Source organism: Mesoplodon mirus (genome assembly GCF_964341445.2).
Source record: "Mesoplodon mirus genome assembly, chromosome: 6".
Taxonomy (NCBI): Eukaryota; Metazoa; Chordata; class Mammalia; order Artiodactyla; family Ziphiidae; genus Mesoplodon; species Mesoplodon mirus.
The window spans coordinates 90,073,558-90,101,060 of record NC_138982.1 but is presented as its reverse complement, the minus strand read 5'-3'; the positions used below and the strand labels follow the sequence as shown (position 1 = coordinate 90,101,060).

The 27,503-nt window shown below is 37.7% G+C and overlaps 1 protein-coding gene across 17 annotated transcripts in view; it reads right to left on the bottom strand.

Annotated features, from left to right (window-relative positions):
• The window catches only part of LOC309807013 (uncharacterized protein), a 478,671-nt gene that overhangs the window by 72,149 nt on the left and 379,019 nt on the right, over positions 1-27,503 (bottom strand). For 8 of the 17 annotated variants that reach the window (XR_014294468.1, XR_014294469.1, XR_014294470.1 and 5 more), the window contains 2 exons: positions 434-488; positions 19-84 (listed from right to left, as the gene is read on the bottom strand). The exons of 2 other annotated variants lie outside the window; for them this stretch is intronic. The gene's annotated coding sequence lies outside the window, so the exon portion shown is untranslated. Of the gene's footprint in view, positions 1-18; positions 335-433; positions 489-2,933; positions 3,143-27,503 lie in introns of all 17 variants that reach the window. 7 more of the 17 variants (XM_082626188.1, XM_082626187.1, XM_082626186.1 and 4 more) reach the window with 6 other exon arrangements.

Sequence of the window (27,503 nt, the reverse complement as noted above, 5' to 3'; positions counted from 1 at the left end):
CATGCTGTAGTCCCTTACCTCTCACTACTTCTTGTTGAACTCATCCTGGATGAGGTGGAGCACCACACTCTCTTCCCATGAGTTCTGGGAAAAATACCAACATCACATACACAGGCTTATCTCTTAAGCTCTCCTTTCCCAGGTCCAGGCAACAAGACCTAGATTTACAAGAAAACCCTCAGTGCAGTGGCTGTGGTTGCCTCATCCAACATGGCATCAGGCGTTATCGCTGCCAGACAGTAAACACAGAAACTTCCAGTGATGGTCTGTGAATATAGATGCTTCTCAAACTTTACCCTTCACTCAGCATGGTGCTGGATCCAGGCTAAGGAAGCTTAGAGAATAGGACCATCCTTAGTTACAATTAAAACCACATTCAAATTTACTTTTGAACAGCAGACATATTTCTTATATAATTTCAGTGGGAACTTACTGAATATGCCTTCCATTTGACTGGGGAATTGGCTTCTTGTTGGGTCTCTGAGTATCTGAAACAAGAGTAAGTGAAGAAGATTTCTGCTGGATTTATGGCAGCAGTCTAAAGCTTTTTGCAGTCTTCCATGTGAAATTATCTGTGTATAATTATATGTGTGTATGTGTGCATGTATAAATATAAATGGTTTCTGAACAGGTTCTCTACAATGTGCTGTACTGGACTATGGCTCCTTATTGTATTTCAACTTAATGCCTCATATTGCAGGCATCATTGTCAAAATTTGGTCAAAAGCTGAATATCTAGCATATTCTTCGGTCACTTTGGAAAATACCCAGTATTCATGAGAAGACATGTTTATTTTAGTGACTCCCTAGCATATTGCATATCTTGCATGGGATAATTCATAAAACTTTTCCCCCTTATATCTTTTTTTTTTTTTTTTTTTTTTTTTTTTGCGGTACGCGGGCCTCTCACTGTTGTGGCCTCTCCCGTTGCGGAGTACGCACAGGCTCCGGACGCACAGGCTCAGCGGCCATGGCTCACGGGCCCAGCCGCTCCGTGGCATGCGGGATCTTCCCGGACCGGGGCACGAACCCGTTTCCCCTGCATCAGCAGGCGGACTCTCAACCACTGCGCCACCATGGAAGCCCTCCCCCTTATATCTTAATTATTCTGCCACAGTAGCAAGAGCCCATTTGTTGGGTATTTCTTTGTTTTTCTAACCATCTATAGCCATTTACATAATAACTTCTGAAAGCTGAAAATTTTTAGAGGTTTAGTGTTTTCAAAATAATGCATGCTCAAGGATTAAGAAAGCTTTTGAGACTTTTACAAGGTGGGTCAGAACAGAGTTTTTATTTACTTTTGAGAAATTGGGCAACTGAGGCAAGGTGAAGAAATAAATGATTCATTGGAGTGAATCAAGAAAAGATGTTAGCTATAAACCTTACCGTTAGGTCATTACCTACGTTTTCTCACAAATTTATGCTAGACAGAGAATAGCTAATCCTAGAAGGCTCTTGCAAAATCTTTTATGAATTTTCGAGTTCAATATCACTGAAGTAAGGAAATCACATGTCAAAATTGAAAGAAAGTCTGTATAAAGAACACACTTTTCAAGGCTAATTTCTAGAGCACACTTGCCTTTCATTATGGAAAAATGCACCATTCATATTATTATAAGGACTGGAAATTGTCTCCTTTCAGCAATTTAATGTTCACTTCTTCTCAAACATTGGAAAAGACTCCTGGATGCCTGTCTCTCTCGCTTCCATACATGCAGGTCACACTAGCACAATTCAACTTCTATTCTCAACATGCAGTTTGACCTGTGAACATGTAAGTCAGCTCTTATCACTTTGCCAGAACCTTCAGGGGCTTCTTATCTCACCCAGAAAATAATCTAAAGCCTAAAAATAAAATAAAATAAAATAATTCAAATTCCTTACATTGGTCTATAAGACTGTAGATTATCTGTTGCTTCTCTAACTTCATCTCCTACCCTTCTCTTCCACGCTTTTTCTTTTTCCTAGCCATGTTGGCTTCCTTACTGTTCATCACACACACAAAGCACACACCTGGCTCAGGGCCTTGGCCCTCACTGAGGCTTCAACCTGAATTGCTCTTTCCAGAGCTATTCCCACGGCTTGTTCTCTCACTTCTTTCGAATACCTACTCAAATGTCATATGATCAGGTAGGGCTCTTCCTGACTCTGCTATACAAAAGGGCATCTTCTTTCCACCTTGGCACTCCCTAGCCTCTAGACATACTATATATTAATTTTTTTAAACTTTTATTGCCTATTTCTCCCAACTACAAGCTGAGCTCCATAAGGTCATACCTGCCCTGTTCCCTACAGTTTTCCCAAGAATGGAGACCAGCACATAGTTGATGCTCAAAACATATTTTTAATACATGAAAAAATAGGGATAAATAATAATATAGTAAAACTTAAATTGTGAAACAGCTGAGTTGGGGATCAATTTTGTTCATCTTTTATTAGCAAAGACATTATTGTAAAGACATTGCAGCTGGCCTAACAGGTGCCAACACAAATGTCTGAAGCTCACACACAAAAGATTTTGGGGTGGCATGTGTGTGTCAAAGAGGTGGAGTATATTTATGTCCCATTTCTACAGAACTATGTCTCTGCAGCATGCCCTCAGAGGTCACACAGACATAAATCATGAACCACACTCCATGCAACAGGTGTGACCTGGGACTCTTAGCCTCCATTTGGAGCTTCAGTTGGCAGCAAAATTACCATACACCAATAAAGAGCAAGGACTCACAACTGGTTTTGAGATTCTGTTACCTTTCAGTTATATATTTTAATCCCTATCCCCTCTTCTTCCTTGACTTCCCAATTCTTTTTCACTTCACCTACATCATCTTTTCTACCGCTCTGAAAAGTGCCGATTTTCCCAGTTCTAGAATACCTCCACTATGGTTTCTGTGTTCTCGCTGTATGCCATTTGGTGAGCAAAGAGGCTTTACCTTGCCTCACAGTTTCTGAAACGACTTCTGCTCAACACCAACTTGGATGCTCTGTTCTTAAGAGGAAGCAAATGATCTGTTGGAGGCTTCAATTCAGAGTCAGTGGGAGCAAGCTTTTCTGTTGGTACCAGCTCCACTCTGCATCTCACACAGAAATTCCTTCTGGAAGCATGTGCTCTAAACCCAGCAGGAAGAGCAATGGAGGAGGCCTGGAGGATGGGAGTTGGAAACATCTTACTGACTGACAGTAGCAACAGGAATAACACTCAGCTCATCTATAGATTTTCTAACTGCATATACCACGAAAATGGTCCCATGATGTGATGAGAAGCGGGGAGAAAATGACGTTTGATTTTTTAAAAATTACAATTACCATTTTGTAAGAGAATGTGGAGCCCAACAGAACAGAGAACATAGAAAGAGTAAATGTATTAGGATAGGGAAATGATAGGTAAATTTTTTCCTTGAATTTTATGATTGTTTTATTATTAGGAAGATGCATTAATGATCATTGAAAAGTTGGGAACTAAGTAGGTATAGTATTGAGGGTTTGTTGGTACTAAATCTAGGGACTGTATCTCAATTCTTAAAATAAGATTCATAATGATACCCATAAATAGCTTTCCATTCACACCCAGCAAATAGCAATACATCAAAGTATGGAAGAATTAGAATTACAGGTGGCTATAGCCCCCATCTTACAAATCGATTACTAAAGATAATTTCACCATGACATAGAAGGCCAAACAGGAGCAACTAATACATGGCAGGCATTCTCAGGTTATCTCATTCACCGCCACAGCAATCCTGGGGGGCAGCTGTATTACCCCATTTTAGAGAGGAGCAAATGGAGTTTTGGAATGATTGTGTAACATCTAAAACCACAGAGCCAGAGAACCTGATTCAAACCTGTGTCTACCTGTGCTTGAAATAAGAGCCTGTGACAATTAATATTCACTTGACCCTCGTGGAATTAATGACTTTTGTATTAACAGAGTATTTTTGTGTTCACGTTTGAATAATCTGGAGCCTCTGGGCAGCTGGGTTCTTGAGTGCTAATATTATTTTACTCTAATTTTGATGAATCTTCATACAGCAATAAAAATGGTATTGATAATTACATATGTCTGTATTTATTAGAAAGCCTTCTAACCTACCTCCACTTCATTTACTTGCCAAATATAAGTAAAAGTTTATGTACTAAGTGTCATTCTTCATTCCCTCTATAATATCCTCTTTCTGAGATCCACAGCATACTGAACACCAACAGGGTGCTGTGATATGTACTTCTACTAAGTTAAATGCAAACCAGTATCTGTGTCTCTTTCAAAACCCGTTTATACTAGCTTCATATGTTACTAAAAATAAATTTAATCAGCTATGATATAAAATGCTGAAATAACAGTAGAGAAAAAGGTTGGACTGATGAAAATTAAGTTGATTGTTTTCAAAAGACTTAATAAAGATAAATCTTTAAATGATCACTGTGGAACTAGGTGTGACCCAGATAACTTGAAAGATTGGGGGGCAGGAGTGAGAGCAGAATCACAGCATTTAGAGTGATTCTGTAAGACCATAACACAACCGCCTTTAAGATCTCTCTCCACTTTAAAGAACACAAAACTAGAAAATATAGAGGAAGCATTGTAAGTGTGATTTATATAAAAAGACGATTGAAATTTTAATTGCAGAATTCATTTGTCCTACAACAAAAATCAGAAAGTTAATTAACAAATGCATTTAGTTTTAAAAAATTTAAATATGTCTAAATCACATTTCATGACTATTTGCTTTAAATAAAGATTTTGATTAATAAAAATGAATCTTCTTAAATAATAAAAATTAACCAACTCATCTTTTTTTTTGTGGTACACGGGCCTCTCACTGTTGTGGCCTCTCCCGGTTGCAGAGCACAGGCTCCAGACGCGCAGGCTCAGCGGCCATGGCTCACGGGCCCAGCCGCTCCAAGGCATGTGGGATCTTCCCGGACCGGGGCACGAACCCGTGTCCCCTGCATCGGCAGGCGGACTCTCAACCACTGCGCCACCAGGGAAGCCCAACCAACTCATCCTGATTGCTTCACTCTATTAGTTTTCTATTAGCAAGTTAAAATAATACAAATTTATTATTTCAGTTTCTGCAGGTCAGAAGTCTGAGTGTGGTGTGGCTGGATTCTCTGCTCAGGGTCCCATGGGTTCCAGTCATGTGGAGCTGCCATCTGGGGCTTGGAGTCCCTTCCAATCCCACTGGTTGTTGGCAGAATCCATTTCCTTGGAATTCTAAGATGGAGGTCTCCAGTTTTCTGCTGGTTGTTAGCCAGGGACCACTCTCAGCTCCTAGAGACTGCCCCAGTTCCTTGCCATGTGGCCTGCACTGGCAGGTCACAACAAGGGATGTTTGCTTTTTTCCTGGTCAGTCAGAGCTGTCTCTGACTTCCTCTTCTGTGACCAGCTGGAGAAAGTGTTCTACTTTTAAAGGTCCCATGTGACTAAGTTAGACCCACCTGAATAATCTCTCTTTCTTAAAGTAAACTCTACCATATTGCATAACTTAATCACCAGAGTGAAATGAATTATAGTCACAGTGCCTGGAATTATACAGGACACGTGCACCAGGGTGCTCAGAATCTTAGGGGGCATTTAGGTTTCTGCACCACAGTCACATAAGAGGCTGATGCATGGCCACCGTGGACTCCAGTATACCCCAGTCAACCTTATATAAGCAAACCTCAACTGGAACCAAATGGCTACTTGTAACCTCTAAGTTTTGCTTTCATTCCTACTTCACCCTTTTGTCCTTTCCAAAACAAACTAATGTTTCCAGGATAATAAAAGGCTCATGATAATATTAGCAAGGAGTGGTTGCTGTATCTAGAGAAAGTGAAATTCTGATTTTATTAACAAAAACACTTAAGGAAAAATTCTCAGACAGCCTCCTACTCTCTGATACCCACATCATTTTCCCTTAAAGAAAAACTTACTTTAAAAAGAAAATGCATTTACTTGTAATATTATTAGTTTGGGTTGGTGAGAGTAGATTAAAATCATGATTCCTAAACTAACCATTTGTTGTCTCCAAGGAGAAAATACTTCACAATAAAAAATTAAGATAATAACAAAGTAAAACAATAGCAACAATGCAGTATCTGAGAACTGGAGAGTGGGCTGTATCCAGTCAGCAGTAAGTGTAGGATGCAGTCAGTGAGACTTTGTTGATGACCACTACACACTCGGAAATCTCAGAAAGGAGGCATTTTGGTGGCTGTGGCATTGTGGGCTGTAGGTGCAGACAGCATGGTGCTTTCCAGCTGTGTTAATCTGTGCTTTCTACTTTGAAAGGCATCAAATAGCCTCCCCTTTTTTATGACCATTAGTACCAGGTAGGAAGTGTGCCTTTTGTCATCACACACTCTCCATGTTCTCTTTTGTCTTGGAATAAAAAAAAAAGAAAAGAAGAAGAAGCATAACTGATACGAGTGAGGAACTAATGACAAAACCCACTTCCAGTCCTTAAATAGATATTCCCTCGACCTTCTTCATGCCCAAGGAAGCAAATCTTTCTGCTGTTGAAGGTAAACAACAACTGGAGAAATGATTTAGTGGAAATTTAAGCATCAAATAGAAAGCTTTGACTAGATGGTTTTTTTTTTGTTTTTTTTTTTTTGCGGTACGCGGGCCTCTCACTGTTGTGGCCTCTCCCGTTGCAGAGCACAGGCTCCAGACGCGCAGGCTCAGCGGCCATGGCTCACGGGCCCAGCCGCTGCACGGCATGTGGGATCCTCCCAGACCGGGGCACGAACCCGTGTCCCCCGCATCAGCAGGCGGACTCCCAACCACTGCACCACCAGGGAAGCCTGACTAGATGTTTTTAAAACTCTCCCCTATCGTTACCATTACATTCACTTATGAATAGAAAATATATCATAAAATGTTGAGAAGATTTTAGAAGTCAAGCAAAGGGGATATGAGTGACTCAGTAACAGCGTCTACATATTCTCCTTCTGTCTACTAAGCCCCCCACTGAAAAAAATCAGTGGACCCTTCTTCAACCTACCCATATCTTATTCCATGGGTAACCATTCTCTCATATAAAACATAAACATGTGACTAAATACTCATGAATAAATGACCTTCCAAAACATACATGTTTTTAAAACGCTTCAAGAGAACTGCCTGAAATGTTATCAGCCAAGGTACAATGCAAATAGTCCAGATTTAAATAATATTTAGAAGCACTGTAAGAATACCATGGAGTTTCAATTTATAAATTAAAAATAAAAATTTTCTGCTTTCAGTATCCAATCTCTTATTGTCATTCAATACCTGCCACTTTAATATAGAAGAGAAATATGAATTTCCAGAATAACTACCAATTCAATACAGGAATGAACCAGACTACAAATTTTGTATTTTTGTGGTTTAAAAAAATTTTTTAAACATCTTTCTTGGAGTATAATTGCCTTACAATGGTGTGTTAGTTTCTGCTTTATAACAAAGTGAATCAGCTATACATATACATATATCCCCATAACTCCTCCCACTTGTGTCTCCCTCCCACCCTCCTTATCCCACCCCTCTAGGTGGTCACAAAGCACTGAGCTGATCTCCCTGTGCTATGCAGCTGCTTCCCACTAGCTATCTATTTTACATTTGGTAGTGTATATATGTCCATGCCTCTCTCTCACTTCATCCCAGCTTACCCTTCCCCCTCCCCATGTCCTCAAATCCATTCTCTATGTCTGCTTCTTTATTCCTATCCTGCCCCTAGGTTCTTCATAACTTTTTTTTTTTTTTAGATTCCATGTATATGTGCTAGCATATGGTATTTGTTTTTCTCTTTCTGACTTACTTCACTCTGTATGACAGACTCTAGGTCCATCCACCTCACTACAAATAACTCAATTTCATTTCTTTTTATGGCTGAGTAATATTCCATTGTATATATGAGAACCATAATTCAAAGAGTCATGTACCACAATGTTCACTGCAGCTCTATTTACAATAGCCAGAACATGGAAGCAATGTAAGTGCCCATCGACAGATGAATGGATAAAGAAGATGTGGCACATATATACAACAGACTAGAAATTTTGCACCAGCTTTTGTAACTTAACTGAAGAATGTTTTGTGATGAAACTCTATAGAAATACGAAGAAATACCTAAAATTTCTCAGCCACCAGAAATCAATTATACCTTAAAAAACTTTGAGTCGTGAATAGAACAAACTCAAGAAATATAGCTGAATTTCTCTGAATCAGACCTTGCAAAAGTATGTTCCTATTTTCTCATCTCTCTTGACCATACCCATTTCTGTAATAACCGCATCAGCATTTCACACTGTATACTTCAGTCTGTTACCAAGTGTCTGACAAAAAAACACAAAATTTTTCTATTGTCAGAAATCCTCATACACTGCAGGAGTGTAAAATTGTGCTACCAATTTGGATAACAAATTTGCATTTTTGTACAACGTTAAACATACATTTACCCTATGGCCCATAAAATCCTCTCCTAGGGATTCATTCAAAAGAAAGGAAAGCATATGTCTACAGAAAGCTTGTGCAAAAATGCTCATAACAGGTTTATTAATAATAGCCAAAAAGTGGAAACAATCTTTGTGTCCATCAAGAGGAGAATTAATAGAAAAACTAAGATATACAATAAAATACTATTGAGAAGTAGAAAGGATTGAGTTACTAAAATACACAACTTGACTGAATCTCAAAAACAAATGCTGACCAAAAGAGGCAGGTACAAAAGAATGTATATGTCTGAGTTCATTTATATGAAAAAGTCTGAAATAATATTCAATGGAAGAACACAGACTTATGGATTCAGCAGGACTCTCAAAGATTGACTGGGGAGCAGAGGGCACTATATGCAGTGATGAAATATTTTATATTTTGATGGGGAGATATGGGTTACATACATGTTTGCATTTGTCAAAGCTACACAAACTATAAACTTGAGATTGGGGCACACACCGTATAAAAATACTACTTTCATAAGGAATAATTTTTTTTAATATTTAAAAATTTGGGGCTTCCCTGTGGCACAGTGGTTAAGAATCCACCTGCCAAGGCAGGGGACACGAGTTCAAGCCCTGGTCCAGGAAGATCCCACATGCTGCGGAGCAACTAAGCCCATGTGCCACAGCTACTGAGCCCTTGTGCCACAACTACAGAAGCCCGCATGCCTAGAGCCTGTGCTCCACAACAAGAGAAGCCACTGCAATGAGAAGCCCACGCACCACAACGAAGAGTAGCCCCTGCTCTCCGCAGCTAGAGAAAGCCTGCGTGCAGCAATGAAGAACCAATGCAGCCAAAAATAAAATAAATAAATTTATATTATAAAAAATATATATATTTAAAAATTTTGTCTTGGTTAATGTTTGAAAAACATAGGATTAAATAAAGTAAGACTTCTTTAATAGTACGAAGAGTAATATTTCTTTGATAGTACTAATATGTACTATTAATCTCCAAGAGCTGTAGTAAGTAAACTTTTTGCCATAGACCACCTTTAGAGACTAAGCATCCTCAGGACACAACACAAGGGTAATATTTTATCATAATGCATGCCAAAAAATACTGAGAAAAAGTGTGTATGTGTGTGTGTGTTAGCAGTATATTAATAATAGGAGGGCAACCAAATTAAGAAGACATCAATTTCCATGGCACAATGACACATATCATCTCTTTGGTACCACCTGTTAATAAGGTCAAGAAAAAATGGAAATTGTTACTGAGCCTGCCGAGTAGATTAAAGGAGACAGCTGAAGAGTACAGCAAGGGGAGATACCAGGACAATAAAAGAACAGTGTATTGGGACTTTGATTCAGAGAAGCAAGGCAGTTGTATGGGAAGAGTCAGGAGTTTTATTTTCAGCTCAGTTGCAGACTTAGCCAGGGGCCCCTGGCAATTCACACATGCAATTTATGACACTCTGGTTGGCTTACTACATCTGACCTGAGAGTTTGTAATTGTCTGTGACTGGTGGCAGATGTCACTGGAGTACAGTAAGGAAGGTGATTCCTCTGTGCTCCATGTTTTAGGAGACACCAAACCTACAATAGAAAATCTGCTAGTAAAGAAAATGAAATATTCAAGATCAACTGTAAACAGATCATTTTGTGAATACTATTTATGAATTGCAGTCCTCACTGTAAGAGTGCCCAGGTGTTTCAGAGCTTTCAGAGAACTGCAAAATACACTCCCAGGGCTGGAGGCAGAGACTGGGGTGAGGGTGACTCGGGTGGTAGTCTGATGCCAAGAGAGAACTTAAGGGCGTCTACATAATCACCATCACCAAAGCCAGTAAGTGGAAGGCCTTTGAAGCTTTCACATCGATCTTCTGTGCACATGTTTACCTTTCACAAATAACCTTCTTTTTTAAAAAAGTGTTTGTGGCTTATTTATAAACAGATATTATGCATATCAATAAACCCAATAATGATTTGTCTTTTTTTCTCCTATGTGGAACATAATTCGTTTTTTTCAATGATGTCTCCTACAGTAAAGTGTGGACTTGTCCAGGGGCTGATTAGCTTGGGTAGTCATGTTTCCCATCCCATGCCCCAGGTGCCTCCAGAATAGTACCTCACACCTATTCCACACACACCAAATGTATTGTGGATAAAAGGATGGTATGAAGGAAGAATAAACAGATGGATGGGTGTATGGATGGATGGATGACACAATTCAACATTACGTGTCAACTGAATGGAATAATGTTATAAAATAAACTTAAAGATGAATGCCAGGATTTCTGGTTCTGGCCAGAATGGGATAGCTCATTGTTGGCTAGTCTTCTTTCACACACCCAGAAAATCCTGGACATAGTACAGGAAGCAAACATAGAAAGAGTCTGAAAGTTAAAAGAACATAGACTGGATAAGAATTATAGGACTTGAAAAATAATATGTTGACGAGGGTGAGAGTTCTGTAGGTTTTCTTTTTGCCTTTCATGTATCCTGGGTGGGGCACTGGAGAAACCTATGACCTAGAGCAGCCAAGAGGCACAGACAAGCAACAAAGCCCAAAGAAAAGCCTATACACTCTAACCAAAGGACAAGTGAAGGATGACCTAGAAGTATAGAACACCTTTTTAATAATACATACCTTAGTCCAGCCAAACACCAAGGGAAAACTTCACCCACCCCTGCAGAATCAGTGGGGCTCTTGGGGGCTGAAGTTCTGGCCCCACCTAAAAACAGCAAGGCTGAGCAAATTGGCCTCCCCCTTCCCCTCACCTGATTGGTGTCAGTGGGACCAAATGCAAAACATAACTTCTACCCACACATAGAAGCAAAGAGGTGGAATGAGATGGTGCAGGGAGATGCCAGTTGGCATTCTGTTTCCCTCACTGTGGTACTATATGGTAAAATAAAATTTCACTTCTGCTAGATCTTAACTCCACACAAAACAGTGACTTTCTCACAAAAGAAGAAGAAGAAGAAGAAGATTAAATAAGATTCAGGTTCTCATAAAACAAAACCCCAAATTCCAAATTCTTAGGGTCAGAATAAGAAATCTTCCATCATACTAAGAACAAGGAAAATCTCAACTTGTATGAGGAAAGTCAATCAACAGATATCAATACCAACATATCACCGATGTTGAAAATATCTGACAAGGATTTTAAAGCAGTCATCATAGAAATTATTCAGCAAACAGTTTCAAAAACACAAACGAAAAAAATGGAAAGTCTCAGCAAAGAAAAAGAAGATATGAAGAAGGATCAAATGAAAATTTTACAAAGGAAAAACAAAATAATCAAAATAAAGAGCTCAATGATGGGATCAGCAGAAGAATGGAAGGGACAGAGGAAAGAATTCATAAACTCAAAGACAGTACAATAGATATTACCTAATCTGAACAACTGAGGAAAAGTAGATTGGAAAAAACAAAGAATAGGGCCCCAGGGACATATGGGACTATAACAAAAGGCGTAACATTTTGTGTTATGAGTCCTGGAAGGAAAGGAGAAAGAAAGAAAGGCTTAAAAAGTAATCAAATTCTCTCAATTTTGCTGTGAATTAAAAACTTCTCTAAAAAACTTGTCTTAATTTAAAAAAAAGTATTCAAAGAAATAATGGCTGATGAACTAAAACTTTGGCAGAAAGGAAAAAACTTATATATTCTAGAAACTGAGAAAACCCTAAACAGTATAAACTCAAATAAATTCAGAAGAAAACAGAAGCCAAACTTCTGAAATTTAAAGACAAATGAAATATCTTGAAAGCACCCAGAAAAAAAAAAAAAATGATGCACTATCTACGGAAGAACAACACTTCGAATGCCAGCAAATTTCTCACCAGAAACCATGAAGGCCAGAAGGAAATAGCACATCTTCATTGCTCAAAGAAGTCAATGCAAATTCTATAACTAGCAAAAATATCCTTTAGAAATGAAAGTGAAATCAAGACATTCTCAGGTGAAGGAAGTTAAGAGAATTTGATATCAGCAAGCTTATCCTAAAATAATGTCTAAAGGGAATTCTTCAAACAGAAATAAAATAATAAAGAAAGGAAACTTGTAGCATCAGATATGAAAAAAGAACTATTTGAAAATGGGAAGAGTAGAAATATGAATAAAGTTAATATACTACCCTCAGGTTGAGTTTTCTAAATTGTTAGGGGGTAAAGCAGAACGTTTAACAGTGTCTGATGTAGTTTCTAATGTATACAGAGGAAATATTTAAGACAATTGTAATATAAAGGGGTAAAGGTAACTGAATGAAAAGTGTGGTAAGTTCTCTATGTTTTACTTGAACTGGTGAAATGTTAAAAGCAGTATATACCATTGGATATTATGGAAAGAAATTATTTAAAGAAAATATTTAAAGATATTATTTAAAGAGAATTAAAACTGTGATGAGATGTCACTCCATCCATATTAAAACAGCTAAAATTTTTAAAGAATGTCAATAGCAAAAGTTGGTGAAGATGTAGAGACACTGAGTCTCACATACATCCCTGGTGGGAAGGTAAAATGGTACAGCCACTCTGGAAAATAGTTTACAGTTTTTTAAAGACTAAACAATCACTCAATGTATGCCCAGAAATTGCACTTCTGGGAATATTTCCTAGAGAAATGAAAAATTATGCCCACACAAAGCATTTTACACAGAATGATGGGCTCCAGAAGTCCTATCCTCTAAATCTGAATAATTAGAATAAAAACCCACCCTTTTCCAGGATGATAATCATGAATCTGTTTTCTACAAAATTTCATTCTGAACAGCTGTGGACTGGTGAATACTAGGTGTAGTGATGAGCTGGGATGAAGAATTGGAAAAAAAATTAAGTGGAAGTTGATATATTGAACTGTGTGACTCTTAAACTTCTTTCTCTACTAGAAGAGGAAGATTTTAACATACATCTTCCTACCACCCTACTGCCTAATCACTCCCCATCACAGGTGAGGAGTAGATGATTCTTCTCTGGATAACGTAATTAAACCTAGAGGGAAAGTTATTAAGCCCTTAACATAAGAAAAAATGTGTCTTTCTCTTCCTCTGATTTCTGGTGATGCCTAGTGCTGTTAAGCCTGCCATGACCATGATGGAAGGTACAAAAAGTGAAAGTGTACAGACAGGGCCCAAAATTTGGGTCCAGGATGATGTTGTTGATCCACTGAATTAACCAGACATGGAGTCAAACTACTGCAGGACTTCTCATTACATAAGATTTTATATAATCATTTAAATTCTGCATGTCCTAGGGTACCTTGGGTTATAAGTAACAGAAAACTGAACTCAAAAGTAAATAGTAAATAATAAAAAATAATTACACAAAGAAATGCAAGATCAGCCACCAATGAAAAATAAGAGAAAATTGATTTGGATAGTTCAGTAGGAAATATGAAATCCCAATAAAAAAAGAGAAGAAAGCCACGTAACAAGAGATTCAACACAGATGGTTAGCAAAATGGCACAAAAAGCTGCCTGCTGAAGGACAGTAGGCCTGAAAAGCAAGAGTCTCACTGAATAAGAAAGACAGAAAAGACTAGGGGCAGTAAATGATAAGTGATACAGATGGGCATTAAACAGGGATACAGAAGTGTTTGGGAAAATATTAACCACAGTTGTATCCATCACAAGCCAGGCATATGAAGAATAAGACAGTTATTAATTTTAGAGAATTAAATCATGCAAAAAATTTAGTTATTATGAATATTATTTGCATAGTCAAAATAATATAAAAAGTGACAATCAACTTAACCAAATATTCTAACATTACTGTACTAGGGGACAAGGGAAGATAAATGGGATGGGGCTGGCATGAGACAGAGAGCCAATGACTCATATATTTGTGGGATTCAATAGAACATAGCTAATATTAATAAACCCTATTGATTGATTACCTATGTAGAAATGTTTTAGGGGGACATGAATAACTGAGTTTGTTTGAGTCACCAGGCACACTGCTGCCTCAGGGTCTTTGCATGTGTTGCTCAGAAACCCTGCCTCTAGATATCCTCTTGACTAACTCACTGACTTCCCTAAGGTAACAAAAATCACTGCTCAATAAAGTCTTCTCTGGACAATCTATCTAGTGTTTCACTCCCTCTGAATATTTCATATATTCTTCCTTGCTCCATTATATTTTCTGAGCACATATCACATCCAATGGATAATCTATTATTTATTATTCATTTATTAGTTGTCTTCCTATTGTACATATTGTACACTCCATATTGGAAAGGACTTTTATGTGCTTTCTCACTGCTAATTCACAGCACTTAGAACACTGTCTGGTACATTGTAGGCCTTCATTAGCTATCTGGTGAGTAAATAAGTAAACTTCTGTTGAATGTTATTATATCTGAAGAGCAAGAGGCTGATTGGGTTTTTTTAATTATTATTATTATAAGCCTTGTACTGACTTTAATGAGCACACACTCTCATTGAAAAGTGTATTTTTTATAAAAATATGAACTAGGTCAAATATAAAGAAAAAAACTTTCAAAAATGATATTGAATTTGGAAAATATTTGGATAGTCCCTTGGAGGTTCCAAAATAGGTTTTAACCTATTTTGACAGCTGATTGGAAGACATAAGTACTAAATAACGAAGAAGCTGGGAAGACTATCTATTGGACCAGTTACTTAAGACAAGATTGATTGCTTCTCAGAGGAGTTACTGGCCAAAGCATTTTAAAGACTGGATCTAAAGAGATAGACATGTGGAGAAAAATGATACGATTATCTTTTAGTTCTATAAAAATCAAGCCTGAGGAAAATGTTTTAATTTTTTTCTCCTAACAAAAAAGAATGTACTTCATTGTGTAACATTTAGAAAATAGGAATTGGCAAAAAGATGAAATTTAATTCATAATCCTACTGTTCAAAAACATTTTTAATATATGTGTGAACATCGTCCAGTTCTATTCCCTTATGTGTATGTATGTGGGTGGGTTTGTGTATTTATGCATGCTTGTATATGTGTATAAATCCCCTCTTATTTTCAAACTGGGATTTGTGATACAAGTACATTTGAAGAGCAAGGTTGGGACGCCTTCTTTCTTTGTCCTAGCATACTGGCCATTTGTATTCTAATGACTTCCCAGCTACTATTGACTAGGGGTAGATTGGAGCTTTTGACCTTGAGGTTAAAGTTTCCATGTCATCTGTTACTAATCTCTTGAGACAGCTTGTCCCCAGACATTGTTTCTTTTGGGCATGTTTTTATCTAAATTCCTTCTAACAATAAACCACTAAGAACCTCTCAGTCTGAGACTAGTGAAAGTGGATCCTGGGAAAAACCATACCGTGCTTCTCAAAGTACATGCTGAACTTTGATCTTCTTGTAGAAATTTCATGGTTGGTATGAACTACCCTATCAGGAAAATTTCCCTCTGTTGTTGATAAAGAAGAACAGTTCAGAGAAGAATAGTTTTTTTTCAGGTAACAGTGTGGGTCCCAAACAGATAAGGAGCACACCAAGCAAAAGCTCTCCAGACAGAAATCCATTTTTTCCCCAGGTATCATTCTCTATTTTTATAAATAATCAGGGAACTATTTTCTCCCTTTTTTGTTTTGGTTCCTTCATTCTCTCTTACAGATTCTGCACAGAGGACCTCATCCCATCATGACATAGTCAAAGAGTCATTCACTTCCAAACCCATGTGTAAAGAGAGAAAACAAAAACTCATAGAATTTGCCTCACATGTATCATTTTTTGACATTCATTCATCATAGAATATGAAATAGTTACCAAACTGAAGCCAAGAAAAAGAAAAATTCCTTGTGACACAACTGAGATTGAAATACCAAAGTGAATTCCCATTGGCCTCAGAATAGCATTAAACTATTGCTGCATAGAAGAGCTTTACATTACAAGTGCATATATTAGTCTAACAAAAAGTAAATTCCCTTACCACTATAGGAAATTATGCACTTGTTTTGCTGCCTTTTCAGCACAACGCTTAGTACATGATAATATATAAACCTTTGAGTACCAATTGAGTTCTTTACTTGCAATTGAATTTGTTTAAATAGCTACTTTTAACAAAACTGATCCTCTAATTCCTTAAAGTATCTACAGTCTGAAATCCAGTTAAGTGTTAAATTCACTGTATGCTTAAAAATGCTCAATGCCAGCATTTTTATTGACCAAATTATTGGCATTTATCGGCTGCAATGACATTTTTTTCTTTGTGCATTTCTAATTGGAGAAAAATGCATACATTTGAATTGGATTGGAAACCTAATCTTAATAAAGGGGGATGAAACTATTCCTTTGTCTTTCTGAAATAATATTTTTTTAGCATAGCTTAGATCTAAATGTATATGTTAACTTCCAAAATTTAAATGGTGGAAAAAATGGTCCTGTCCCATTCTCTTCCTGAAAAGCATGTCAGGAAGAAGAAGAAACAGAAGTAAAAGTCTCATCTTAAGCGAAGTGGAAGACATTCATAATCCAAACTACAATGTGTGGAAAACTATGTAGTGGAGGTAAAAGAGGTATGAAAAGATGACAAGAGCGAATGATTTCAAGATCTCAAGCTATCAACTTATGCACAGCTGTCCTCAGAAGATGGTACACCTTAAGGGAAACACCCAGAATCCATGAGAGGAACAATAAAAATATTGCATGGCACTGGTGTTACATTCTTCCCCGGGCTCTGAAGTGGCACCCTGAGCAGCAAGGGCGATGAGGCTGAAGCCTGCTGTTTCCACAGGGAACAGTTTTGCATATGTCTTATGGGAAGAGATTCTGAATCATGATGATCCCTGTAACTGCAAATCCTGCTGGCTGAAGAGAAGAGAAACAGTTTACAAAACGTATACAGCTCTGGCATAAGGAACTTTCATGTGAATTGGGGAGAATCCCTGTCATCTGGGAATGTGTGCTCTGCTGCTCACTTTTCTAATGACTATTCTGTAATGAAATCATCTTGTTAAAACTCATCACATTCAGAGATGAGAAATCATAAAAAATAAACTGGAAACCATTAGAAAATACAATAATGGAAAGAACAAGAAAAATAAACCATAGATGAAGAAAAATATTGCTACAGAGTAGTATGATTCCATGAGTTTGAATAATTTAACAAATCAAGAAAAGTCACAGCAGAGACAATAACTCAGGGTAGCAACAATGAGACAGGAAAACATAAAATATAAGCTAACAGAACTCTGTAGAAAAAGTATAAAAGAAAGACAAATCATAACACAAATAAAAGCAATATATATGCAGAAATGGGTAAAAACACCACATTAAGAAGAGTAAGCAAAATAAAAATGTAAAGGATTATAAAGCAAATATGAGATCTGGAGGACAGTCAAAGGAGGTACTGCATGAATATAAATACGTCTGAAGAAGAAAACCAAACTTCCAAGAGAAAAAATATATTTAATCATGTAAATTTAGACGTTTTCTAGAAATAAAAAAGTTGAATTTACAAATTGAAAGAACATACTGCACCTTAGAAAAGGTCATTTTATGTAGAATAATGGGCACCAACATGTATCCTAGTAAAACTACAGAACTTCAAAACTAAAGATGAATAGGGACTTCCCTGGTGGCACAGTGGTTAAGAATCTGCCTGCCAATGCAGGGGATATGGGTTTGAGCCCTGGTGTGGGAAGATCCCACATGCCACAGAGCAACTAAGCCCATGTGCCACAACTAGTGAGTCCGTGTGCCACAACTACTGAAGCCCGCACTCCTAGAGCCCGTGCTCCGCAACAAGAGAAGCCACCACAATAAGCCTGCACACTGCAATGAAGAGTAGCCCCTGCTCGCCCCAACTAAAGAAAGCCCACGCAAAGCAATGAAGACCCAATGCAGCCCAAAATAAATAATAGATAAATAAATAAACAAAATAAAGGTGAATAAAAAATAAGTTGAGTATCCATGAAAAAACAAAAGACCTGAGTCACCCAGAGGAAAACATTCAGATTGTCCTTAGACACACTGTCAGCAACAATATTCAGCACTTGAATTCAGTGGAGAAATATATCCAAAAGTCTTAAGGGGCAAAAACATTGAGATACAAGAACATTATACCCAACAAAGTGTTGGGCTCTTTGGCTGAACAGTGCTCTTGAGCCAAGCACAGTGTCTGGAAAACAACAAATAGATAAAAAAAAAAAAAATGAATGACCTTAGTGATGGCATATGAGTTTGAGTCCCTGTTGGACATCCACCAGAGTGTTCTGGCAAACTGAAAGACATGAGAGTAGAGCCCAGGAGGAAAGAGGTCACACTTGTGAACCATGATAAGTTAGCTAAAAGTGTAAACCAGGAAGGAGATACAAAACTCAAGGAAAATAACTTTTCAGAACAATAGCTTTTCAGAACTAAACTTCACTAAATACAGTAAAATCACAATCTAGAGTAAGATAATACTAGGCACTGTCATAAGCCCTTGACACGAATCAACTCATTTAATTCTCAAGAGCACCATGTAGCCACAATTATTAATATTATTGCATCTATTTTACAGACAGAGAATCTGAGGCACAAATTTTTTAAGTAACTTGCCCAAAGTCACATAGCTTTTGAACACAGTCTGGCTCCACATGCATAGCTGCTTCAGTTAGAGAAGAGGGAGGACCATCACAAGAAAGCAAAGGAGGGAAAAAGCATTTCAAGGCAATCACATTGACAACAAAGTCAGACACTACAGAGAGGTCGAGTGGTATCTGGCAATTAGGTGGGCTTTTCTGACAGTTGAGAAAACAATCACAGCAAGTATTGAAGGCAGAAGCCAGACTAGGGTGAAAAGAGTAAGTGTAGGCCAGAAAAATGAAACAGTGACTATAGATCAATATGTAGACACATTTGATAGGGAAGAAAAGATATGGGTATCTCCTAAAACATTCTGGACCTTTTTTTGGTCTTCTCTCCGTAAGGAAGTCTGAACTTGAGACCATTACTGTTGCCTAATTTGAGAACAACGTCTCAGTAATGTACCTATATGAGGCATTTAGATTTTATTTCTCTGTCTTAAATATTGTTATGTCAACTTGTAAACCACACAGCTTACAGGGGAGAGCTGCAAAATGGATAATCAGACAATAAGTCACAAAGAGTTGTAGAAAATATGAAGAGCTATCTGGTTTGACATAAATTTGTCTTGCTTTTAGGTAAATCCATTAAAGGGCTATTTCACATCCTAGTTTAAAGCTTTGGGGATTTGTTCTTGTCAGTGTTATAGTTCATGGTATTCTTTACTTAGAATAGTGATCTCAGTAACTAAATAGCTAAAAAAAAAAAAAAGCACTTTTGATAAAGAGCATACAATGCAAGTAACAGGTTGCAGAACAATTGTGTTTTTACCTAAATAAGAAAAGGAGTTTTGAACACTGTCGCCCCCCCTTTGGTTACCTAGTGATATTGCCCAGTAACAGCCTGTCTTCCCAAGCTGAGGCAAATAAAGCAGGTCTGCATATGCTGCAGATCTTAAAATCGCAAATTTACACTGTAGAGTAGGCCCCTCGAGGCTCGAGGCCACATATAAATAGTGATGACACACTCAGGATGTTTGGGTACATCTCTCCAATAGTACAAAGGGAGCTTTTTTTTTTATTACAAAAATAGTTGGCCAGCTGTTGCAGCGTTTCCCTGACTAGTTTCAAGACAATTTCTCTCTTTCCTTTGATGGAAACAGCCAGCTACCTTTCCCTTTTCTATCTCCTCTTTTATGCCTTGTACAGTATCTGGGATTTGATGAAGGAGAGATTTTATGTTTGTGCTGTCACAAAACAGTCTGTCACTACTCAGAAGCAGAAAATGTGTATATAAAGCATTATATATAAAAGGAGGCTGTCCTACACTTGGCAGGAGAGAGATGTGTGAACAGACAGAAACGAGACTGTGTTACTCATGCTAGTGCTGGAAGACATGTGGATCCTTACAGACACGAGCTATAAGCAAAGATTTCACGCCACACAAACTGGTAACCAAGGTTCTAAATCGGAACAAGGTCCATAATGACTTTGGGCTCTTGATAGTTTGGCATTCACCCATGCAGTCCATTCTAAATAAATAGATATTCTTTGCTATGAGTTTTCTACAAGAGCTAAAATAGCTCATTAGACTTTCTGGAAAGTAAGAATACCATCCTAAGCACCTAAGCATCTTTTTTTTTTTTAATATCCAGCATATCACACAGTCTGGCATATGTATTTCATAAACAAATGAAAGCTAAACATTCCTCAACTCCCTCTGCTACTATATGTGCACTTGGTGTTCATTCTCTTTTAATTGCACCAAAAGTAATGTCTCTTTTGTGGTCATGAGTGACCTAATCTACAGAGAAACCCCCAAACATGTTAGAAGATGTACATTTATAAATTACTTCCCATTAAGACCTTCATGCTTTATAAATACAGAATCTACCCCTTTTTCCAGCTTCTAGTCATTCTCTTCACTTGCCTCCACATTTCCTCCCCCATATGTACAGAAACTCAAGCAACTGTCTGACCCTCTCATTTTTAAGGCACTACTGTTAGTTTCTGCAATGCTCTCTCCTCTGTCTCCCGGACAGTCAGACCAGGGGCTAGGACAGCTGAGGAGGGCACCGTTGAGGCTCATTCCTGAGAGCAGTACATAATTAGCATCTGCTTATTTGAGATCGTGGTCATTCTGTCACCCTTACAGGGACTCATTAAAGGTCACTGCATGTACTACTTGGGTAGATGGATTTACACCTAAAGAAATAGAGTTCAATGTGGGCCTAATAGTACCAGCCTCTGCCCATCAACTATAAGCATTATAAAATCACCACAGTCTTTGTGGATTAACAGCAATATTAGCCTAGAAGAACATCAAGGATTCTCTTTTTCTGTAGTCATTGATTTATTAGTTGGTTTCCCATGTAGCTCCTTTCCTATCAGTCCTAAACTCAGAGACTGGAGCTACATCATAAGATGGTAATGTCATTACACATTTGTATGTCATATTACAATTTTCTACTTATGCATTACCTTATTTGAACTTGGTATCACACCAAGTGATATTATTGAATTGTTTTCTCTTTTAGAAAAAATCAGAAGTTTACTTGGCAGAACTTGTACATATAAAAAATTATGGGGCATTTTAAAACTTGGTATTCTAGGAAAGTTATTTGAGCTCTCTAAGGCTCAGTTTCCTGTTCTATAAAAGAGATGTAACAATAGTACCAAATGCATAAGGCTGTTTGAAGATTAAACAAGTTAATATGTGATGGTTAATTAGAAGAGTATCTGGCACATAGAGATGTTAGCTATTATTGTTTTGTAGCATTAGTGTCATTATTAATATTATTATTTTCAAATGAATCATCCTAGAGAATTACCATTGCTTCAGCTTTAAAATACAGACTTTAATGGTGATGTCTATATAAAAAGTTTTTATTTTAAACCCAAGTTGAAACAAGATTAAATAGGGTATTTCATTGTGCTTTTGCTGCTATCTGTAAAGGGCTATTTTTATAAAAGACCTTTCCTGTAGGCAGGTGAACAAAATCTAAAAATCTCAGCTGTCTCTGTCCCCCAACTAGGCTAGTTATTGTTGAGTCATGGGCTTTGAACATTTTCTTCATAGCATTCTCAGGTAAGACTCACTATATTTTAAGATTTCTCAGTCATTTAATTTTTGTGATTACCCAAAACCAAGTGTATCCTAGTGGTAGGAAGCATACTCAATTTTATATCCCCTCTTTTTATAATTTAACACATAATTACTAGTGAAAGAATGCAGTATGAATTGTATGTCAAAAGGTGGTACTATATCCCGAGAGAACATTTAAATTTTTTTTTTGAATTTTTGAATTTTATTTAATTTATTTTTTATAAAGCAGGTTCTTATTAGTTATCTATTTTATACATATTAGTGTATATATGTCAATCCCAATCTCCCAATTCATCCCCCCCTTTCCCCCCTTGGTGTCCATTTGTTCTCTACATCCGTGTCTCTATTTCTGCCTTGCAAACTGGTTCATCTGTACCATTTTTCTAGATTCCACATATATGCGTTAATATATGATATTTGTTTTTCTCTTTCTGACTTACTTCACTCTGTATGACAGTCTCTAGATCCATACACATCTCTATAAATGACCCAATTTCATTCCTTTTTATGGCTGAGTAATAGTCCATTGTATATATGTACCACATCCTCTTTATCCATTCGTCTGTCGATGGGCATTTAGGTTGATTCCATGACCTGGCTATTGTAAACAGTGTTGCAATGAGAACATTTAAATTTAAGTTTTATATTTTTAATTCCAAATAATTGCATCTCCTTAAGAGATTAAATTTGGGGCAAAAGATAGCATTTTCAAACTGTTTTATGACTCTGTATTCTTCAAAATTTGATGTCCTGTCCTTAGCAGGGAAAAGGCAGCCACAAGCTCTTCATCTTAGCCTATCCTTAACTCTGCCCACTAAACTCTTCATAAGAGGAGGATCGTCCTGATTTTAAAAGTCAGCCTATGAAAGTATGTCTTCAGGGCCCTATATGTTCTGTTTCATCTGTTTGGGCAAACTTTCCATCTACGTTTATACATTTGCAACTTTGGCTGCTCTGGTCCTTGGCCATAAGCCAAGAATTCCGGGCATGCACAGTGCTGTAAAATCCTCCCAGGGATTTTAAAATCCTTTCTGAGAGCCCCCAGGCAGGTCTCACATGTGCACTGCACAGGTGCTCTCCCTGGGAATCTGCCTTGACTTCCTGGGCTGGTCACTGATTCCATGGGCTCTGGACCCTCCTGATCTTGGACAATGCCCATTCATTCCCCTCCACTGCTGCCGCCTGTGAGGGACACTGTCTCTCACAGTGCTAAGCTGTTGTGGTTTTCCAGCCCTTCCAGTCTTCTTGAAACATGTTTACGGTCAGCTTCCCTTCATCTGGCACACAAACAATGCCCAGGCAGCCTTTGTCCTGACAATTCTGGAAGTGCAGACTGCCCGTGTGTTAAGCCCTCTTCAGACTGCCATCAGAGTAGTTACATGGCCTCTTATCCTTTAGATTTATCAGATGCGAGTCAGACGCTAGTCCACCAAGCTCCAGGGAACACATATAATTCTTGATGTGGGGGACAATGGCCCCCCACCCCTCCTCCATGGGTAGGGCACTAGGGGAGAGAGAAAATTGAAAGCATACTGACAGTTCTCTGCAAAAATCCTCTTCCAACATCCAACCTGACATTTAGGAATTTAGACCTAAATGTGGATGAGGAATTGATTCACAAACTGGAATTGGCCACCTCCCGGGCAACATTTGCACAATGGCCTCTCACCTAATCTTGGAATGTTTAGGGGGTTCCAACACAATTGAGTCTAAAATAGTTGCATTTCAAAATAATATTACTGCTGTGTGAAATAATACAGAAATATTGGTAAGAGGAGATTTCATTTTTGCTAGATGAAACTTGACAACCGTGCTGATCAAATTGCCACTATTGTATAGAAGATCTCGCAAAATATGAAATTTGTTACCCATCAGGAATCAATGCATTTTAAATGAGGAAGCTATGGAGAGGCTAGTGATGAATATAAGAAGAAATAATTCTAAATTTTAAAAATATCAGTTGGGAGCATTATTTTAAAAGCAGACCTTCTAAGCTTTGCTCAGATTTCTACACATTCCTACCCCCATAATAAGGAAAGTCCAAGTTTAGCAAGATAGGGCTCAAAACTGTGAACTTCTTTAGGTTTTGATTGTTAGTTCCATACACTGAAAATTTCCATAGGATATAAATTCAAAATAGACTCAGCAGGGACTTCCCCGGTGGTCCAGTGGTTAAGATTCTGCCTTCCAAGGCAGGAGGCGCGGGTTCGATCCCTGGTGGGGGAACTAAGATCCCACATGCCACAGGATGTGACCAAAAACTTAAAAAAAAGGCTCAGCATATGGACAGAGGATCAAAGGAGAGAGAAAGCAACAAGAGGAAAAAGATACAAAATACTTGTGGCTCAAACAAAACTGCACCTTCATTCAAGCAGCAGTCTGCTCTTCAAAGCAGGAGTTCTCTTAGCAACATTATTGTTCTATGCTGTGGAAGTAATGTTGTTTGCTCTTCATTCATGTGTTTCCCACTACAGATTAGGAGCTGTATTTACACCCTTTGAATCATTTTCATGAAGGATTTAAAAAAAATTTTTCTCCACAAACGATCTTCACGCTTTTTCTTTCTCTTTCCTCTCTTCTTTTTCTCCCCCTCCCTCTCCTCTCCCTCTCTCTTTCTTTCCTTCTTTCTTTCTTCCTCATTTTTTAAATAAAAATTTCTCTCTTCCCATTACTGCATGAACTTTCATGCTTTCAGTTTCCCTCCTTGCAATTTTCAGGTAGTTTCCCGAATTGAGCCCTACACATATCCTAGTAATCCATCCTTCCCCCTGTCTTTACCTTTCTCCTGTGATGTAGCCAAATGCCCTTTGAGGTTTCAAACTGTCAGGCTAGGCAAAACTGGAACATTGGCACGTAGTAAATACTCACCAAGAAATTTTTACAGGTATGACAAACTAAATCCTGCTATTTACTTAAAAAAGAAAATGAAGAAAAATATACTTCCCTTTATTTCTGGCAGCATCCGACAAATTTATTATTTTATATTGTCTGACAAACTTTATGTCACATCACTTTATGAATTGCATTAGAAAAATAATTTTATACTGGGCACCACCTGCAGAAAACATAAAAGTGTTCAAGCTATCCTTGACCTGGTGAATAACCTGTGGCAAAAATGTCCAGTAAAATCAATCTTCAATAGTTGAGCCTGTCACTAATTCTAGAATGACTGTCTTGGCCTGTCTAAAACTGCATTTTTTCCATCTCTCATCATGTTTAGGTCAGCGTTACTTATAGTCACAAAATCATTACTTTATGTAATTTCACAAATAAGAAAGGTAATAACTTTAATTTTAATAATAGTAATGAGAATAATACAAGCTTAAGAATAGGCTATTTTATGTACTAAAATTAAATAATCATGTTGAATGCAAAATAAGAATTTTAAAATGCAAATAAAATTACTACTGAAAGGAGAGACTTAAATCATGAGCTTGATCCACAGCAATAACAAATAAGTAGGGAAAAACTAATAAATACACAGGCTACTTTTAAATAAATTCAAAATATAATAATCAGAAAACACTTGTTAACCTTTCTAGGGTATAAGTTAGTGTAAACTTTTGCAAGGCTATTTGAAAATGAATCAAGTGATGCAGATGATGGAGAAAACAATCAATTGAATAATAATTGGAAGGAATGGAGAGGAAAAGGGAAATGAAAGGAGAGAGAAAGAGGAGAAGGGGATAGGGAAGGAGGAAGAGGACATTGGATACGCTCAGGAGAAGCTCCAGAATGTCCATCTAGGAAAGGCTTAGAATAGCAATCTGCCTGGAAACAGGTAAACTTAATTCTCTAGTTGTTAGATAAAATTATGACAATAGTGTATTTGAACTTCCCTTCCCTTCTAGAATTATTAACAGACTTTTGAATACTATGTAAAGCACAGGAAAGAGAATTACCATTTTCATACCCTATTACCTTTTCTTAAACTGGTTATTTTTAATGATTTAAGTATTAACAGAGATACTTCTTCCCAAATCAACAAGGATTAATGGTGAGAAGAAATTAGCACCCTTTTCTAAGAAAAGGGCATATGTTGAACTCATACTTTAATTTTGACAGTCATAGCTAGGTGTTTTGCAACAACCATATAATGAAGGGATTATTATCCCCATTTTATAGTTTATTAAACTGAAACTCAGAGAATTTAATTCATTTGCTAGGGTCACACAATTTGGAATTCATGAGTCATAATATATCCCTAGTTTCTCGGACTAGTCCTCCTCACCACAATGCCTTTACTTAATGAGCTTGCTTGCTGATGACTCTTCCTGGTCTGCAGGCATCCTCCACATGTGCTCTTACTGAGCCATCACAAAAATTTAAATGTTGGCTTAATATATTTTCTATGTTATTATCTGCACCCCATAACAAAGATGACTATCTCGATTAACTGTGAAAAGTTATCTAAGAATCATTCAGTGGCAGCCCAAACAATTGCAGTGGATCCCATTATGCATCACCTGGATCTCCTGTGCAGACTGAAACATTCTCCCAGCTGCTCAGAGTGCTGGTGGCTAAGAGTGCTTAGGTGAGTATATCTTCAGGACTTACCCCAAATCATGCTCCATTTCCAGAAGCAGTGTGCATCTAATGACTGATTGATATAAGAATATAAAGACCTTTGCATAGATCTCAGATAACTTTCAAGGGTTATCTCAATAAGAGGGCTCTTAGTAGGATTGGCTGAGGCCTGTTACTTAACTTCATTGCAGTTAACTCTCTTCCTCCACTTTCTTTTTTTTTTTTCTTTTTTTTTCTTTTTTTGTGGTATGCGGGTCTCTCACTGTTGTGGCCTCTCCCGTTGCAGAGCACAGGCTCCGGACGCACAGGCTCAGCGGCCATGGCTCACGGGCTTAGCCGCTCTGCGGCATGTGGGATCTTCCCAGACAGGGGCAAGAACCCGTGTCCCCTGCATTGGCAGGTGGACTCTCAACCACTGCACCACCAGGGAAGACCTCCCTCCACTTTCTTGATCCTACTTTCTTCACTCCCTTCCTAGGTGTTGATTCTGGGAGAACTTCTCAGTAAATGTCCTCAGTGCAAAGGTTTGTCTCAAAGGCTGCCTCCTGGGGAACTCAATATGAAATAGTTGGTGCTGGAGTGGTCTGAAAACACAACCCTAAAATGAGATTTTGAAGCTGGTACTATATAACATTAGCTCTCATTGTTGTTTCTATGACTTATACCCAAATTTCATTGCCCACATTTTTGAAAAGGATATTGTACTTTCATTCCACTAGTGACTTGTCACATTTTCAATATCTTTTTTTTCTTTTACGTTTTGTTGCTAGGGGACTTATTTTCACCTTATGGATTTGTGCAACTAAAATACGACTTTCAGAGACAAGTAATATATTTCTAGGCACTGCTCCTCAATTCAGCTGAATACCACCACATTAATGGTGGATGCTAGCTGTGGTTGTCATCTGGTTAGCTAAATTCTAAGTATTATTGATGGAGAACACAAAGGCCAGGAAGATTATTTTCTAAATTTTCCC